General features: G+C 41.3%; 1 long non-coding RNA gene across 1 annotated transcript; it reads left to right on the forward strand.

The window, feature by feature from the left end:
- The first annotated feature begins 12,938 nt into the window (after positions 1-12,938).
- LOC103163843 lies at positions 12,939-15,920 on the forward strand. The gene is made up of 2 exons (XR_003480633.2): positions 12,939-13,033; positions 15,583-15,920. It is a non-coding gene; the product is annotated as an uncharacterized LOC103163843 (long non-coding RNA).
- The last annotated feature ends 2,096 nt before the right edge of the window (positions 15,921-18,016 follow it).

The raw sequence follows: 18,016 nt of genomic DNA on the forward strand, positions 1-18,016 counted from the left end.
ACTGGCAGGGGAATAGATGTTTGCTCCTCCCTCACCTCTACCATAGTCCCAAACATATGTACAAGTGTGAGCCTTTGTGTGTACACAAAAGCACTCATATTCATACACCAATTTGCTGGTGACTATAAAAAATGTTTTTAAAAATAGATTTTAAAGCTGGAATGAAGATGATAGAAGACATAGCATATAGGACTGTGGGGTGGGATCAGGTGACAAGTCTAGAGAGTTGGTGCTTCATAACTGGGCTGTCCCCCCATTGAAGCTCTTATACCTGGTCCATGGTGAGGGACAGAACACATACGAGAGAAATCTTTTGTTGGAACTGGGAGTGAGAATGTGGCTTCCTGTATACACCTTGACCATTATGAGAAGTGCGGTTTCCTCCACTTGTCCCTTAGGCAACACATGAGAGAGGAACCCCAAAGGCGTGGTATTCCAATATTTCACCTCAGAAATCAGGTTGCAGGCTCTAGAAAGAGGGTACAGTGGAGCCCGGGATAGATAGGGAAGACGACAAGTGCAAAAGAAGTCAAGTGCATGCCCCTTTAAGTCCTGCTCCACAAAGCAGAAGAGCCCAGAAGCTCAGTGTCTGCTACGTACACATATTCCTCACTTCAGATTGGCTGTGCACAAGACACAGAAAGAGTAGGACAGAATGCAGAGGAACACGAAATCCTTGGCTTGAGAGACGTACCCGGGCCAGACATGGGTTCCCAATACCTGGATCTGGAAGCCAGGAGCTAGGCCCATTCTGAATTTCAATTTTAAGAACATCAAAAAATTCACAAAAAACACTCATATTCACAAACCAACTTGCTGGAGACTATAAAAAATGTTTTTAAAAATAGATTTTGAAGCTGGAATGAAGATGATAGCACAACTATTTGATACAACTATTTAAAAAATCCCGTCACAAATGCACAGACAGAACTATCCCACTCTTCACATTTCTACTTCTTCACATGCTGTATGATAGTGACTAATCTTTACGGAAAGACTACTCTAAGTTACTGTTGATTCTAAATGTTCTATGTAGCATCAAATATGATTATTTTCTTACATGACTAAGAAGTCAACTCAGGCCTTCATACATGTTAGTCAAGTGCTCTATTATTGAGCTATATTCTAGCCCCTTCTATGTTATTTTTATCCAGTTAGATGGAGGTCCAGTCAGAAATAAGTGGTTTTTGTTATGGCTCATCTTTGATTATTTCTTTAAATGTTGGCAATTGGAATATGCTAGGCAAGATAACTTGAGTAAACAACATATTTTATTTTACAAAATAATATTTCCCAATACTTCTATATGAAGAATGTATCATCTCTACACTTAACTTTTATTTATTGTGTGTGTGGTGGTGGGGTGGATGGACACGTGTCATGTGGCTCATGTGTGAAGGTCAGAAAACAATTTGCAGGAGTCAGTCCCCTCCTTTCACCATATGGAATCCAGATATTGAATTCATGTCATCAGTCTTAGTAGCAAGCGTTTTCATCCGCTGAGCCATCTTGTTGGCCCAAGGAATTCATTTTCTAATTAACTGACTATGAGTAGTTTTTTTATAGAATGAGATTCTGGAGAACAATGAGCCTGGAGAACGATGCCAGCACCAAAAGAAATGATGCAGACATATAAGAAGGAGATGCTTCTTCTTCCATCTTAAACAGCTTCAAACAAAGAAAACACCACTTACTCCTACAGTAGATGTCATGTAGTCTGAGCAGATCTCAGAAAAGTCTTGCCCCATTATCCTATACTAAAGGCCATAGAACAAGGATCCAAGGCCAAATCCATGGAATCTCTAGACTTGATTTATGAAAAAAATATAGACACAGTAAGAATGAAGTATTTGGGTCAGGTGGGTAGGACTGGAGCTTGGAAAATACTATTGCCATAATATTTAACAGAACTTTGTGGCTATACATTTTTATTTTATTTTTATTAATTCAAGTTAGGGAACAAGCATATAAGTCCCTTCTCCTTCTCCCTCTCCCTCCCCTCACCCCCATCCCTCCTCCCCCACCCCCAACCTACCCCCACCCCATCCACCCACCACTCCCCAGGCAGGGTAGGGCCCTCAACGGGGGCTCTGCAAAGTCCACCAAATCTTCCTGTGCTGGGCCTGGGCCCTTCCCCATGTGTCCAGGGCCAGAGTGTATCCCTTCACGTGGGATGGGCTCTCAAAGTCGCTTCTTACACCAGGGGAAAATGCTAATCCACTTCCAGAGGCTCCCTGGAGTGCAGAGGCCTCCTTATTGGCATCCTTGTTCAGGGGTCTGGATCAGTCTTGTTCTGGCCTCCCAGATAGCATCTGGGGTCGATGTGCTCTCCCTTGTTCAGGCCAACTGTTTCTGTGGGTTTCTCCAACCTGGTACAGACCCCTTCGTTCTTCATTCTTCCCTCTCTTCAACTAAATTCCAGATTTCAGCTCAGTGTATTTCTGTGGATGTCTGTCTCTGCTTCCATCAGCCACTGGATGAGGGCTCTAGGAAGGCATAAAGAGTAGTCATCAGTCTCATTTTAGGGGAAGGGCTTTTAGGTTATCCTCTCCTCCATTGCCTGGATTGTCAGATGGTGTCATCCTTGTAGGTCTCTGGAGATCTCCCTAGTTCCAGATCTCTTCTGGGACCTATAGTGGTTCCCTCTAATATGGTATCTCTCATCCTACTCTCTCTCCTCTATTCTTTCCCCTACTCAATATCTCTGCTCCTCCATTTCCTCTCCTCTACTCCTCTTCTCTTGCTCTTATTGTGGCAGCACCCTCTCCCCTACCCTCATGCTCCCAATTAGCTCAGGAGTTCATGCCACTTCCCATTCCTGGGGTCTATTTATCCCTTAGAGTCCTTCATGCTTCCTAGTTTCTTTGGTGAAGAGGATTATAGGCTGGTAAACCTTTGCTCTATGTCTAAAATTCATATATCAGTGAGTACATACCATGTTTGTCTTTTTGTGACTGGGTTACCTCACTCAGGATGGTTTCTTCTACTTCCATCCATTTGCCTGCGAATTTCAAGATTCCATTGCTTTTATCTGATGAGTAGTACTCCATTGTATAAATGTACCACATTTTCTCTATCATTTATTCAGTTGAGGGGCATCTAGGTTGCTTCCAGGTTCTGGCTATTACAAACAATGCTGCTATGAACATGGTTGAACATATGTCCTTGTTGTATGAACATGCACTATTTGGGTATATACCCAAGAGAGGAATGGCTGGATCTTGAGGTAGATTGATTCCCATTTTTCTGAGCAACCGCCATACTGATTTCCAAAGTGGTCTTACAAGTTCGCACTCCCACCAGCAATGGAGGAGTGTTCCTTTTTCTCCACATCCTCTCCAGCATAGATTGTCATTTATATTTTTGATTTTAGCCATTCTGACAGGTATGAGGTGGTATCTCAGAGTTGTTTTGAGTTGCATTTCTCTGATGGCCAAGGATTTTGAGCACTTTCTTAAGTGTCTTTCAGCCATTTCAGATTCCTCTGTTGAAAATTCTGTTTAGTTCTGCACCCCACTTTTTAATTTCATTGTTTGGTGTTTTGGTGGCTAGCTTCTTGAGCTCCTTGTATATTTTGGAAATCAGCCCTCTGTCAGATGTGGGATCGGTGAAGATCTTTTCCCATTCTGTGGGTGGTTGTTTTGTCTTACTGACTGTGTCCTTTGCCTTACAGAAGCTTCTCAGTTTCAGGAGGTCCCATTTATTAATTGCAGACCTCAGTGTCTGTGCTACTGGCGTGATGTTCAGGAATCGGTCTCCTGTGCCAATTTGTTCAAGGGTAATTCCCACTTTCTCTTCTAGAAGATTCAGTGTGGCTGGATTTATGGAGAGATCTTTCATCCATTTGCACTTAAGTTTTGTGCGTGGTGACAGGTATGGATCTATCTGCAATTTTCTGCACGTCTGAATCCAATTGTGCCAACACCATTTGTTGAAGATGCTATCTTTTTTCCATTGTATAGATTTAGCACCTTTGTCAAAAATAAGGTGTTCGTAGGTGTGTGGGTTAATATCTGGGTCTTCAATTTGATTCCATTGGTCTATCTGTCTATTCTTGTGCCAATACCAAGCTGTTTTCAGAACTATGGCTCTATAGTAGAGCTTGAAGTCAGGGATGGTGATGCCTCCAGAAGATCCTTTATTGTAAAGAGTTGTTTTGGCTATCCTGGGTTTTTTTATTTTTCCATATAAAGTTGAGTATTGTTCTTTCAATGTCTGTGAAAAACTGTGTTGGGATTTTGATGGGGATTGCATTGAATCTGTAGATTGCTTTTGGTAGGATTGCCATTTTTACTATGTTAATTCTACCTATCCAAGAGCATGGGAGATCTTTCCATTTTCTGGTATCTTCTTTAATTTCTTTCTTTAAAGTCTCAAATTTCTTATTGTACAGGTCTTTCACTTTTTTGGTTAGTGCTACCCCCAGATATTTTATGTTGCTTGTGGATATTGTGAAAGGTGATGTTTCCATGATTTCTTTCTCATTGGGTTTATCATCTGTATACAGTAGGGCTACAGATTTTTTTGAGTTAATTTTGTATCCTGCTATCTTGCTGAAGGTGTTTATCAGCTGTAGGAGTTCCCTGGTAGAGTTTTTCGGGTCACTAATGTAGACTATCATGTCGTCTGCAAATAGTGAAAGTTTGACTTCTTCCTTTCCAATTTGTATCTCTTTGATCCCCCTTTCTTGTCTTATTGCTCTAGCTAGAACTTCAAGTACAATATTGAAGAGGTATGGAGAGAGTGGACAGCTTTGTCTTGTTCCTGATTTTAGAGGAAACGCTTTGAGTTTCTCTACATTTAGTTTGATGTTGGCTATTGTTTTGGTGTATATTGCGTTTATCACATTTAGATATGTTCCTGTTATTCCTGTTCTCTCCAAGATCTTTATCATGAAGGGATGTTGGATTTTGTGAAAGGCTTTTTCAGCATCTAGTGAGATGATCATGTGGTTTTTCTTTCTCAGTTTGTTTATATGGTGGATTACATTGATGGATTTTCATTTGTTAAACCATCCTTGCATCCCTGGGATGAAGCCTACTTGACTGTGGTGGATGATTTTTCTGATATGTTCTTGGATTTGGTTGGCCAATATTTTATTGAGTATTTTAGCATCGATGTTCATGAGGGATATCGGTCTGTAGTTCTCTTTCTTAGTCATATCTTTGTGTGGCTTGGGTATCAAAGTGATTGTAGCCTCGTAGAAAGAGTTTGGCAATATCCCATCTGCTTCTATTATGCAGAACAGTTTGAGGAGTACTGGTATCAGCTCTTGTTTGAATTTCTGGTAGAATTCTGCAGGGAAGCCATCTGGCCCTGGGCTTTTTTTGTTTGGGAGGCTTTTGATGACTGCTTCTAGTTCATTAGGGGTTATGGGTCGATTTAAACTGTTTATCTGATCTTGGTTTAATTTTGGTAAGTGATATTTATCCAGAAAACTGTCCATTTCCTTTAGATTTTCCAATTTTGTGGAGTACACGTTTTCAAAGTATGACCTGAAGATTCTCTGGATTTCCTCAGTGTCGGTTGTTATATCCCCCTTTTTGTTTCTGATTTTGTTAATTAGCATGCTCTCTCTCTGCCTTTTGGTTAGTTTGGCTAGAGGTTTGTCTATCTTGTTGATCTTCTCAAAGAACCAACTCTTTGTTTCATTGATTCTATGTAATGTTTTCCTAGTTTCTACTTTATTGATTTCAGCTCTCAGGTTGATTATTTCCTGGCGTCTACTCCTCCTTGGTGAGTTTGCTTCTTTTTGCTCTAATGCTTTCAGTTGTTCTGTCAATTCTCTAATGTGACTTTTCTCCAGTTTCTTCATGTGGGCACTTAGTGCTATGAACTTTCCTCTTAGCACTGCTTTCAGAGTGTCCCATAAGTTTGGGTATGTTGTGTCTACATTCTCATTAAATTCTAGGAAGTCTTTAATTTCTTTTTTTATTTCTTCCTCAACCAGGAATGGTGCAATTGGGTGTTATTCATTTTCCAAGAGTATGTAGGTTTTCTGCCATTCATATTGCTGTTGAATTCTAGCTTTAATGCATGGTGATCTGATAAGATAGAGGGGATTATTTCAATTCTTTTGTAACTATGGAGGTTTGCTTTGCTCCCTACTATGTGGTCAATTTTAGAGAAGGTTTCATGTGGCGCTGAGAAGAAGGTATTCTTTTGAGTTTGGATGGAATGTTCTATAGATATCCATTAACCCCAGTTGGGTCATAACTTCTTTCAGATCCTTTGTTTCTTTGTTAAGTTTCTGTCTGGTGGTCCTGTCTAGTGGCGTAAGGGGGGTGTTGAAGTCTCCTACTATAAGTGTGTGTGGTTTTATGTGTGGTTTGAGCTTTAGTAATGTTTCTTTTACAAATGTGGGTGCCTTCATATTTGGGGCATAGATGTTCAGGATTGAGACTTCATCTTGATGGACTTTTCCTGTGATGAGTATGAAATGCCCTTCTTCATCTCTTTTGATTGATTTTAGTTTAAAGTCTAATTTGTTAGATATTAGGATTGCTACACCAGCTTGTTTCTTGAGCCCATTTGATTGGAAAATCTTTTCCCATCCTTTTACTCTGAGGTATCGCCTGTCTTTGAAGTTGAGGTGTGTTTCTTGTAAACAGCAGAAGGATGGATTCTGTCTTCGTATCCATTCTGTTAGCCTATATCTTTTTATGGGTAAGTTAAGACCATTGACATTTAGGGATATTAATGTCCATGGTTCGTTGGTTCTTGTTTGTTTTGGATTTATTGTTGGTGGTGTCATGGTGTGTGGATTTCGCCCTCCTGCTTCTTTTTGTGTTTGATAAAATTAGATTATCTATTGCCTGTGTTTTTGAGAGTGTAGTTATGTTTGTTGGGTTGGAGTTTTCCTTCCAGAACCTTCTGTAGTGCTGGATTTGTGGATATGTATTGTTTAAATCTGTTTTTGTCATGGAATATCTTATTTTCTCCATCTATAGTGATTGAAAGTTTTGCCGGGTACAGTAGTCTGGGATGACATACATGCTCTCTAAGTGCTTATATGGTATCTATCCAAGACCTTCTGGCTTTCAGAGTTTCCATTGAGAAGTCGGGTATGATTCTGATTGGTTTGCCTTTATATGTTACTTGACCTTTTTCTTTTGCTGCTCTTAATATTTTCTCTTTATTCTGTAGATTTGGTGTTTTGATTATTATGTGTCGGGGGGATTTCTTTTTGTGGTCCAGTCTGTTTGGTGTCCTGTAAGCTTCTTGTACTTTCATAGGCATATCCTTCTGTAGGTTGGGGAAGTTTTCTTCTATGATTTTGTTGAATATGTTTTCTGTACCTTTGAGCAGTGTTTCTTCACCTTCTTCTATACCTATTATTCTTAGGTTTGGTCTTTTCACGGTGTCCCATATTTCCTGGATATTTTGTGTTAGGGATTTGTTGGACTTGAGGTTTTCTTTGGTTGATGAATGTATGTCCTCTAGCGAGTCTTCAATAGCTGAGATTCTCTCTTCTGTCTCTTGGATTCTATTAGTTATACTCACATCTTTAGTTCCTGATCGTTTATCCAGTCTTTCCATTTCCAGCATCGCCTCATTCTGTGTTTTCTTTATTGTGTCTATTTCAGCTTTCATGCTTTGAACTGTTTCAAGAGCTTCCTTCACTTGTTTGGTTGTTTTTTCTTGGGTTTCTTTAGATTCTTTAAGAGATTTGTTCATTTCTTGAATTTTTTGGTTTGTCTTTTCCTCCATTTCGTGTAATTTTTTGCTTGCTTTTTTTTCTATTTCTTTAAGGGACTTTATTGTTTCCTCTTTAAAGGTCTCTATCATCTTGCTGAGATAATTTTTGAGGCCCATCTCTTCTTCATGCACTGTGTTGGGCTTTTCAGATCTTGCTGGAGTGGAGTCCCTAGATTCTGGTGGTGTCATATTGGTCTTTCTGTTGTTGAGTGAGTTCTTATTCTTCTTCTTCCCATATCTTCTTCCAGTGAGTGCAGGAGGGGTCTCTCTATCTCCTCTTGTTACCCAGTGGTGTGTGGGAGCCAGGAATTCAATGTGCGAAGCTCTGGATGGTCTTGCCTCTCCTGGTAGTCTCCTCACTCTGAAGGAATTAGGCCTCCATAGGGGTCAGGTGGGGGGGGGGACGGGAAGGAAGAGTGTGGTGTTTCCAGGCTCAGGGAGTTCCTCACTGCCTGGGCAGGTCTACTCCAAGCAGGAGCAGGCCCAGGGAGATAGGGGTGGATGGGGCTTTGGAAGGGAGTTGGGTAAGAGCAGAGGATCACTCACCTCGTTGCAGAACGGTCAGCGGTAGGGAAGGAAGAGTGGCCTGTTCCCAGATTCAGGGAGCTCCTCCCTGCCTGGGCATGTCTACTCCAAGCAGGCACAAGCCCGGGGAGATCTGGGTGAATGATGCTTTGGACGGGAGTTGGGTAAGAGCAGTGGGTCACTCACCTCATTGCGGATCGGTTGGCCTGACTATACATTTTTCCAATAACTTTTTTTGTTTAACCTTTTTAAATCTGAGGACTATAAATTTCTCTTTCCAAACTGTATCACTCAGTGCCAGTGGACAAAGGAATCCTTGATGAGTCCCCTTTGTTCTTGGGTGACATGCCCCAAACCCACCAAGGATAGTATTGAGCCCAATGTATGATGTGTTTTTTTCCATGCATTCATACACATGTATCCATTATGCAGTTTAATTTACAAATTAAGCACACTGTGAAGTTAAAAAACATTGACAGTGAAACAACACAGTATAGTAAACATCTGTGCTTTGGGAACAAAGTTTATGAAAATTTGGGTTACTTACAAACAAGTATTGTGATTCAGTGATAGCCAGTCTACTGTCTGAGTTGGCTACTAAGTGACTTGTACGTGGGCAGCATATACATGGGAGGACAAATACTGGACAAAAGGTAACTCATGTTTCAGGTGGGGTGGAGCAGATTGGTGAAGGATTTCATAGGCTGCTGAACCGAGAATGGCATGAAAGTCAGTGTTACTATTTATTGACAGAATTTTCCACTTAATGAATGAATCTTTGCAGATTATGAGTAACTGAAGCCTCAGACACTGAAACTACAAGTGAAGAGGGATGACTTGAGTCATGAAAAGCTTCTTTGTAATGCAGAGCTTGGACAAGTCTGTTTTAACCAGTTTCAAGGTTTGGCTGCACATAGAAAGGCCCAGACAGCTTATAAAAACCATCTCCAGATGACACTGTATCCCAGTTACATCACAAGCCCGGGATGGAATCACGGGCCTTGGGATGAGAGCTGTGTAGCAAAAATTTTTGAATTCTAAGGGTAGCTAACATTAGTAGCCACTAGAGTAATAGTTCCTAGACCTAAACATAGATTAGAACCACCTGGGGGAGATTTCTGATGTTCTGATGCCCGGGGCCTCTCTAGAATGCTCCTGAGTCCATGTGTGCTGGAGTTGGGAAGAAAGCCTCAGGAGGGCAGCTGTCAGGTTCATCAAAGGCTGAAGATCTCTGCCATAGACTTTGGGTTCTGTAGAATGTCTGCAAATATTCTGACTTGCTTGAAAAGGTGTCTGGAATAGTTATCATTCCTTCTTTGAATATGGAAGCATGGAGACTAGACAGACAACAGTTAGTAGTCAAGAATGAAGCTCAGGTCTTTGGGCCCTTTCCCTCCATGCTGTAGCTGCCACACCGCGACAAAAGCTTTTTTTCTGCAAGTTGAGTTACATTTCAAATATACTGGGATTCTCTGTGACAGTCCCTTCCCATATTTTAAAAGAAACATCTTAGACAAACCATACAATTACCCCTAATCTTGATTCATCAATCTTAACCCTTGCATATTTGGTGATTTATCTGTGAAACAGTCTCCAATGACAGCAGTGGGCCTGAGGGCCTTTCACTGATTCTGAGAAGGGAGTGAGGTGGAGAGAATTGCTGTGTGGGCTGCAGGTGGAAACCATCATCTGATTAGTTTTAAAATATGTATTTATTTATTTATTTATTTGAAATAGTGGCTCATTCTGCTGTCCAAGCCGACCTAGAACTCATTTTTGTTTTTTGTTTTTGCTTTGTCTGGCTTAAATCTGTTTTTGAGAATTTCAGACATGAGTACTGTTTTTTTTTTTTAAATATAATTTCCATTCTGCACTCTTTTTATCTGTTGATTCCTCCTGTCTCCCCAATTCCCTTTCATGATCTTTTTTACTTTAATTATTATTGTTACACACACACACACACACACACACACACACACACACACACCCAAGTCCATTTAGTGTTGCTCATACCAATTTATGGTTGGTCACTTGGGATTGCATAACCTATCAGGGGATGGTCCCTGGAGAAGACTGATCTGTCAGTAGCCATTGATTGCCTGTAGTTCTTCATCTAGGCGTGGAACTTTGTGAGATTTCTTCCATCCACACTGGCCTGCTAACTGGTGCCATCATGTAGGCTATGTTTAGGGACATTGTTGGGATTTTATGGGTGCAGCTCCCACAGCAGACTCTGCTTCTTGGTCTTTCTGCTCCCTCTTTTCAGATCTTCCTGAGCATCAGTGTAGATACATGCATTGTAGATACATGAATTGGGCTGGGTATCCTACAATCAGCTGTTCTCTGTATTTTGGCCAGTTATGGATGTCTGTAATTGTCTCTATCTGCTGCAAAAACAAAAAACAAAACAAAACAAAACAAACAAAACAAAACCTTTTCTGGTGAGGGGCAAGAGCTACACTTACCAGGCAAGACTAGTACATGAGCTGTGTGACCAGAGTTAGGCCTGGCTTAGATCTCTCAATCCTCCTGCCTCAGGCTCCCCAGTGCTGGGATTACAGGTGCTCATTACCATGCCTGGCTTTCTGATCAACTTTATGCTCATTAATTTAAGGAGGGCATAGTAAAGATTTTCATATCCAGAAAAAATGTGTGTGTGTGTGTGTGTGTGTGTGTGTGTGTTGTATGAACTTGGAATTCCAAAACAGATGGTCTTTCAGGATTAACTCATATATTTATAAGAATTAGGACAACAGGGGAAATAAACTCTATCTTCCTTCTACATGAAGAGCAGTATTTATATATCATCTTATTGATTAAAAGTGAACTCATTTCATATAGAAGAATCTTAGTAATATGTTCACTACCATTAGTAGTGAAAAGCTAGTCCCATCTGAATCTGAGGGTCAAGTTTTTGGTATTCCTTCTTGTAGGAAAGTTCATGGATAAAAATCTGAAAATCCTAAGCAGTAATCATTTTGGAACAATGCTAGTCTCAAATGTTTCATGAAAACCCTTGCAAGTATTTCTACACTCACAAAAATGGAGTATTGTAGATGTGTGCTAAAAGAGAAGCAGTCCATTTCTTTCTATGTCTAAACCAGCAGTATTGGGTTGGCTCAGCTACTTTCTATTTTGCTCTGCTAGCAACATTAGGAACTCTCTCTGTAATTCCCATGAAATGCCTATAAAATTGGATTGCTGCACTCCCAAAAGGAAGTGCCTATGGCAACACAGGGCTGATTGTTCATCCACTTACCTTCTTTATTTTATGACTCGAGGGTTGCCAGTCTATGCTTTTTAATTTTTGTTATAGTCCCAGAAACTTGGAGTGACTTCCCTATGAGGGATATTCTGAGGAATTTTTATTTGAGCTACTTTCCATATCTGCGTGGTTCTTCCTAAATCTCCATTCCACAGCACAGGCATGGTCTATGGCCTTGTTAATTCTCAACCTACCTTCTTACTGGAGAAGCAGTTCTTACCACAGAACACGATTACCTATCCCAGTTTATTCTACTCTTCTGGTATCCTTTTATTTTTGTTTCAGTTTCTAAGTACCCACTCTCCTCCATGAACACACAGTCAGGGACTGTGTACTGACATTTCTGTCAGTAATGAGCTTCATAAATAATGATGGTCCCATAATAGTTTGTCATAGTTTGTTAAAATACTTTGTGTGTGTTACACAATGATGGAACTGTCTAACACAATTCTCAGAACACATCATCCTCATTAAGCAATTCAAGCCCGCATTTTAAAATTTTCTAACAGCTATATTCAAAAGTAAACAGGAAAAGGTGACATTTATCTAACCAAGTATATTTTAAAAACTTGCCTTTCAACATGTAATCAACATGTAATTGTTAGACCCTCAGAAAGCTGAGGCTTCCAGAATCTTAGCCCAGGACGACGGCCACCCCAAACACAGAATGGAGGCGAAAGCTTGATGCAAACTGCATGAGGCTTTATTGTAGTTTAACGAACTAACCCCATGTTAGCTCGGGTCTTTTACCCACCCGACATGGCGGACGGCTAGAAAAGACGGCTCCTTGGGTCTCCCAAAAGATCTTATAGGGCAGCGTAAGGGGAGTGTCTAGGGGTACGCACAGGCTTACAATTGGTGTGCCTCCAGGCTTGGAGGGCTTGCCCTGTGTTGATTGGTCAACTGGTTGTTATGGCTCATAGGCCCTCCCAGGGTGGTTGCTATGCTCTCTACGTCATTGTCGTGCGCTTGTCCGTAAAGCACACCCAGGGTCGTAAAGCATAGCGCCACCAGCTAACTTCCGATTGGCTCCTTGTCATGAGACAGGCATCTGACTTTCTAGTGACTAACTTCTGATGGGTTCCTTGTCACGAGACAGGCATCTGACCTCTACGTGACCAAGGCAGGTTTATGGCAAGCATGTGTTCGGCTGTTATGGCTGCCAAAAGGGAAGCCGGTTCCTTCATAATCAACATGTAATCAACACAAATCCCTGTTCTCATCATCTTGCCTTTGAAATCCATTGTGCATTTTACATGAGTGGTGCATCTTATTTCATATTTTAAGTTCTCAGTAGTCATATAAGCTAGTGGATTTGGCAGTGGCCAGCTCAATTCTAAGGATTTTAGGAGACAAGATTGATGGGGGAGGTCCTTCTGTGTATATGTTTGTCTTATTGGTTGATAAATAAAGCACTGTTGGCCAATAGGGAAGCAAGATAGGGGGGACTAGGAGAGAAGGAGGATTCTGGGAAATGTAGTAAAGGGAGGAGTCGCCATGTGATCCTAGCAAGAGAGGACTCATGCCACCATTGTCCTTGATAAGGTAAGTCTTATATATATATATATATATATATATATATATATATATATATATAGTTATTGTTGATACTTAGGACAGAGGTAGCAAATGAGAAATCCTAGTCATTGGTCAACAATTGTAAATAACATAAGACACTATGTTGTTTGGGGACCCTATCGTGGTGGCGGGGCTGGGGCGGCCAGTGGAAAGAGATATCGTTACACAAGATACCCAAAGGAATTCCCTGACACTAAAATTTCATGGCAATGGACACCACTGGAAACTCGCTTTCAATGGTGATTTTCTTTCTTTGCAGGTGAACTATAGATAATCTGTAAGGGGTCTCTTTCTGCCCTGCCCAGCCAGCTCCCCAATAATGATATGTGGATTTATTATTAATATTAATTATGAAATCTTGTCCTTAGCTTAGGCTTGTTCCTAATTAGTTCTTATAACTTAAATTAGCCCATTTCTATTAATCTTTGTTCTGTCATATACTACCCACCCTGCTTCTTCTGTGTCTCCTGCTCTCTCTCTCTCTCTCTCTCTCTCTCTCTCTCTCTCTCTCTCTCTCTCACACACACACACACACACCCCACACACACTTAGATACCTTTTCCTACTTCGTCTCTCTGCCCAAAGTCCTGCTTATCCCTCCTGCCTGGCCAGGTGCACTTATATCCATGGAAGGGCAGGCAACTGTAGGGTTTGTGGAACAGACAGCTGCACGGATGCACAGATTGGCTTGCATTTTGTCTTGAGACTGTGGTGTATCTAAAGAAGGTCAGAGAAGGTGGCGGGCTCTTTCTGCTGAGAAATACTCAAGTAATCAGTTCTTCTGACCTGCCTGTGTTGAGCAGTTAGCATTATTGCAAGAGCAGCGAGTTTGAAGTGGAGGTTTATGTTATAAAACAGTTGATGCTAGGGACATGAACAAGGGCAAGAGGGTCCTCCTGGCCCAGGCCCAGATAGAACCAGAGAGTAGGTTCCTTGGAATCCACACATATCAAGGTCTCTCTTCAGTATGGGCCTGCATAGGAGATGCTCCCAGCTGATACCATTTTAAACTGCAATGCCACTCTGTGCCAAGTGGCTTGCAGATTCAAAGGAGCCACAGCATGGTGTTAGAGGCAGAGCCTTGCAGACTGTCATCTTTGGATTGATCATGGCCAGACACTGTGGACCTGGGTCAACTTCCTTGGCAGTTCTTCCTATGACTGCCTTGTTTGTAAAGTGATGATGATGGAGCTGGCTCCTAACACTGGCCTGGAGCATATATGATATAATGCATTCCGGTTTAAAAGACTGGACACATTAAGTTCTCAACATTCTGCATCAGTGTTTCAGATGTATTAGATTATTCCTAGGCTCATCTCCCTGCTCACTGGGGTACATACTTCCTGGAGCAGTAGAACCCAGAGATTCCTGGCTGCTTGAACTTACTCCAGAAAAGGAACTGTGCTTACCACCTCAGTGCAGCCTCCATGTGAGAATATTATCCTACTGTCGTTCCTCAGCATGTAAATATCCAGTTAATAGTTTTGAATTGTGCCACGTTAGGAAAATACATCCATCTCAGCATGTACATTTGTTTCCATCTTTAGTAAAGAGTAAAATTGTAGGTACACCAAAGAAGTGTTTTAAAATAAACTTTCTAATTTATCATCAGTAAATGTTTGATTCACACACATATTTTATAAACCTGTATATCTGAGGAACATAAAGATTGGGTGAAAATGTTTCAGAAGCTCTGCTTTAGAACACAATGGAAATCTTGGCTTTGGGGCTGCACTTGGGATGTGTGGAGCCTTGTGCAGGCAGAAGCCGAAAGAGATTGCTGTGGGCATGAGATGCAGATGAAATGATATCCTGGCCATCTGAGATATATGGGCCATGAAGAGTAGCAAAGCCCTTTTGGGTAATTTCTGTAGTGAAGTGTCTCTGCTAGGGTGAGGTGACTTGCTTAGGAACTTGCATTGAACAAAGGGACTTCATTATGCAGTGGGAAAGCAAAAGGTTCTCATTAGAAGAGAACTTCTTGTACTGATGGTATTCAAGGGATAAGTACATTTGGGTTCTGGAACTCAAAGCACTTTGATAAATCTTAAATAGCTTATAATATTTGGTAATCAGGAGAAAAGGACCCATGTGCCCACTTTTTACTACCTTTTAAAGGCTTTCTAAGACACCCATCTGGTTAGTCTAAATTGTCTCCTGACACTATTCCCAAGGTCTTCCCAATGGGGAATTAACTAACTATCTGCAAACCTGCATTCATGTAATTGATTTCTTTTTTCTAGAGATAAGGTCTTGCTATATAGTTTAGGCTCATCCGGAACTCACTATGTAGCCCAGGCTAGCCTAAACCCATGGTCTTCTTCTAGAGCAGCGAAATCAAATATATCATCATATGTATTAAACGTGTCTCATTGTATACTTTTTCTTTTCCAAGATAAAAGGAAAACTTCCTCTTTTGTCTTTCTCAGTATTTAACAAGAGAAAACCAAACACACAAATGGAGAAATGATCATGAAAATGTTTCCTTCAGGCCTATGATTTTTCCCCCCCAACAGGGTAAAATTTGCCATTGTTTCATGCCTGCTGCACACTACACAGTGGTACCTTGGTGAGGACTCCACTCACAAATCAAGGGAGCAAGAGTGAGCCTGTTCGCATGTGAGCTCCCATGAAAGATCTGTGAAGACCCCACGGAACTGTGTAAATCTCAAGAGGATGACAGCCAGACTGAGACAGTACAACACCACTTGCTCTACATGCTTCCCATAGCCTTATGTGTTAGATGTGGTTAGGCTGGACCATAAACTGTAAGTTCTTGCCCTGTTTTAACGAGTATGTGACACAGCCATTGGGAGAATAAAGCAAAATTCTGAGCTAAAAATGAACATGCAAATAGTGCTCTAGAGTTTAAAAACAAGCAGTTTCACTTCCTTTTCCCCCTGCCTCTGCCAACTGAGGTCTGTCTGCAGTTATGAACTGCACAGAAGCAGGTCTGAGTCACCATCACACAGGGTATGGGAATTAGTGTGAGAGTCGGTCTCTAGATGGTTTTGCTGCAAATGTAAAAAAAGGACTAAAGGACCATTGGAAACTTGTAGACACTTGAAGACAAAAGGAAATTAAATGTACTTTTTAATGTTTACAAGAAAGAGTTGAAGCCAGGCATGGTAGTGAAGGTCTGTGAAATATTCTCAAGATCATTTCCCCACTTAAACATTTGATTTTTACCACCAAAAATATTAGGAAAAATAAAATATTAATTCCAGCTTTGGGAGAGGCTAAAGCAGAAAGATTGTGAGTTCTAGGCATTTATCTAGCATACATTGTGAATTCTTGTCTCGGAATAAGACAAGAACAACAAACAAAACCAAGCACAACCAAATAAAAACTTCAACCCAAATTAAAAATGAAGTAAAAGGGACCCTGAAGAAAGAGACTAGAATGCATACCGTGGTGTTTGCCCTGAAAGTGGTTTCCAGGTAGCTCTGAAGAGGATGTAACTAGTAGTGATGTAGAACATTGCCCACACAGACAGAAACAGTCACCAGTAGAGCTTTATCACGAAGCACAAGGAGACAGCCCATATTTGCAGCAAGGTCAGCAGCTATCCTAGAAATAAACAGCAAGTCTTCTTCAATGGCAGGGGCCCCAAATGGCACCTCAGTTTGCTATATGATGCTGGCTGTCTCTGAACGAGACCTTGACCCTGAGACTTCCATCACTCACTGAATGATTCGGATTCTTCCTGGTGGAAAGCACCCTTGCCATCTGTTTTGTAACACTGGCTCACCTATCAGCTGTGAGTTAACTCTACAGATAAGTCGTGGAGAATTGGTACATTTGAGATGGGTCCACGAGAGATCACAAGGGAATGTTCCAGAATACCCATGCCTTGCTATTCTTTTCACCTGAATTCTTCAGGTATTAGCTGTGTAGGGCCTTTACAGTGAAGGGCTTTTGGACAGGCAAGCACCAACACAGTTGTAAAACCAGGACTAGCGATGTCTGTGCAGCCTCCCTATCTTCCAGGGTGATGTAGAGTTCAAACACAACCCAGAGAAGGCCCTCTGAAAACCACACTGTTCCATGAAGCCCAGGGTCTGTGGTTAGCAGTGTGTACCCAGGTGAAAGGGCATAGTGCTGTCAAAGGAGGAAGCTGTGGTAAGTGACTCAGAGCAGCTTCCGTGACTTCTGCCTGAATCACAGTGTGTTTTGCAGCCCAGCTCTCACCTCTACAGGTCCTCCCGTTTTCCTTCTCTCTCTTCAGCTGCTGGTGCCCTTTCCAGAAAGCTGATGTATGGAGCTCACTCACTTATAGTATTCTGTGTCTGTACCACTGACCAGAGTTCAAGTGGCCTCCAGAGGCTAAATTTAATCTGGCTGGACCCAACTCCACATGACAGGGAACAAGACAGATTACATTGATGGGTGGTAGGTCTCTGGTTGCTAGGGTTATTCAGAGCAGGTCAGTCAGCTAGCCACTTCTCTTGTAAAAAGCAGACTTGGAAAAAGTTTGGTCTTTTGCATTTTACAGCATTGGTACCTCTTGGCTGCTCAGAATGGTTACGAAGGATGGCCAATGGGGTTTCATCGCCAAGTAGGAGCAACTATATTTTAGAATTACCTTGTAGAGCCCTGTTGAAGATGCTGATCCTGGATCCTGACTTAGCAGTAAAGAGCCCCCTGCCTGTTCATTACACTTCCAGTGAGGTGGGAAGGCTGATAGAATAATTACATATTTATTATCCTGAAAACAAAAGAAGAACTTAGGGGAAATGGCTGTCTGCATTTGTGGCTCCTTTAAATAAGGTCTCATCGTGATGGTCTGAGGTTAATAGACAAAACCAAAGGGTGAGACAAGACTTCAAGATATGAGAGAAAAAGCAAATGGTGAGGATTCTCCCTGGCTTCTGGGTCTCCTTATTTTTTTTAAATTAGAATAGAACTTTATTTGTGGAATTGAGATTTTGAAAATGATTTTATAGTTTA

This window comes from Cricetulus griseus (assembly GCF_003668045.3).
Source record: "Cricetulus griseus strain 17A/GY chromosome 1 unlocalized genomic scaffold, alternate assembly CriGri-PICRH-1.0 chr1_0, whole genome shotgun sequence".
NCBI lineage: Eukaryota > Metazoa > Chordata > Mammalia > Rodentia > Cricetidae > Cricetulus > Cricetulus griseus.